Source organism: Galeopterus variegatus, unplaced genomic scaffold, assembly GCF_000696425.1.
Source record: "Galeopterus variegatus unplaced genomic scaffold, G_variegatus-3.0.2 Scaffold115, whole genome shotgun sequence".
NCBI classification, from domain to species: Eukaryota; Metazoa; Chordata; class Mammalia; order Dermoptera; family Cynocephalidae; genus Galeopterus; species Galeopterus variegatus.
In genome coordinates, this window is record NW_007726226.1 from 551,493 (window position 1) to 552,980 (window position 1,488).

Consider the following 1,488-nt stretch of genomic DNA (forward strand, 5'->3'; position numbering starts at 1 on the left):
GGAAGCTATATACATATCACATAGTAAACACTTGGTAATTAGTAGCTATTATTGTTGTAGTTATTGTTGATTATTACCAACTCTGGAAAAAGAAAAAAGCCCTGTTTCTTTTGTTCTAATTAACATTCTTTGCTGTTTTTTGTAAGCATAATATAATTCATTTCCCCAGTAACGTTACTTAAATGCATGTTAGGGGACTGATGATTTTTGCCCATTTGGATGCTTAAATGTTAATATGAATCACGTATAGTAGAGTAGTCTCTAGTATAGAGACTTAGCTGCTGTTATAGCAATGTAAATGTCCTCTGTTGAAACAGCAACTAGCAGAAACTCCAAAAAAATTACTTTTTAAAAACGTACTTCTGATTTTGAAAGAAACATATTAAGTAAAAAAAAATTAGAAAATTATAAAGAAGAAAATATCCCCTGTGTCAACTGTTAATATTTTTAAAATAGGTCTTTTCCCCCTCCCCCACATGTATCTATTTATGTGCACAGTTACAATACAACATGTTTTTGGGCTGGCGGGTTAGTTCAGTTGACTAGAGCAAGGTGCTGATAACACCAAGGTCAAGAGTTTGGATCCCTGTACTGACCAGCCACTAAAAAAAAAAAAATAATAATAATACATGTTTTTAAAATGGATTCATCTGTACATACTCGTTTTTAACCTGCTCTTTTCTTTTTTTATTATTCTGTCTATATTTATAGATCTATAGCAATATTTATTTTTACATAAATTCGCATGGTTCAAAAATCAAAACGATATAAGAAAGTTTGCAGCAAAAAGTCTTCCACCCCTGTTTCTACCCATGGTATCACTAACCCTCATTGCCCTATAACCTTTTTTTAAAAAAATTTTGTGGTTCCTTTTAGAGTTTCTTGTGTAAATACAAACAAATACAAATATATAATCTTATTCCCATATCCCCCTTTCCCCTCCTTTTTTTTTACAAAAAATTTAGCAGATTGTACATATTTTCCTGCACCTTGAGTAGAATCATTTTTAATGGTTGTTGAATATTCCATTGAAAACAGTAAATTATATAGTCATCCATTGTTAGTTTATTTTTTTTCCCCATTTTTTTGGCATTATACACAACACTGCAAATCATTCTTATACATATACTTTTATATAATTGACATATTATCTCCTTAGGATAAATTCCTAGAAGTATACTTTTTGATGCAGTGAATATGTATATTTAAAATTTTGTTGACATATTAGCTAGCATTCCAAAAAGCTATACAGATTTATGTTCACATCAGTATACTATGTATACATGCACAACTGTTTCCACATCCCCTTACTAATGCTTTAAATTATTCTTTTTAGTCTTTGAAGCCTTTTTAAAGGGACATGGTGAAATACTGACCACTTTACTATAATCATTTTGTGGAGTTAGAAAATATTCTGATCGGGCCGGCCCAGTGGCGCACTGGATAAGTGCGCCGCTTGGGAAGCGCCGCGGCGCTCCCGCCCGAGGG

The 1,488-nt window shown here is 32.3% G+C and overlaps 1 protein-coding gene across 2 annotated transcripts in view; it reads left to right on the forward strand.

Moving 5' to 3' along the window:
* SLU7 (SLU7 splicing factor homolog (S. cerevisiae)) overlaps positions 1-1,488 on the forward strand; it is a 17,398-nt gene that overhangs the window by 9,242 nt on the left and 6,668 nt on the right. The window lies entirely within an intron of this gene.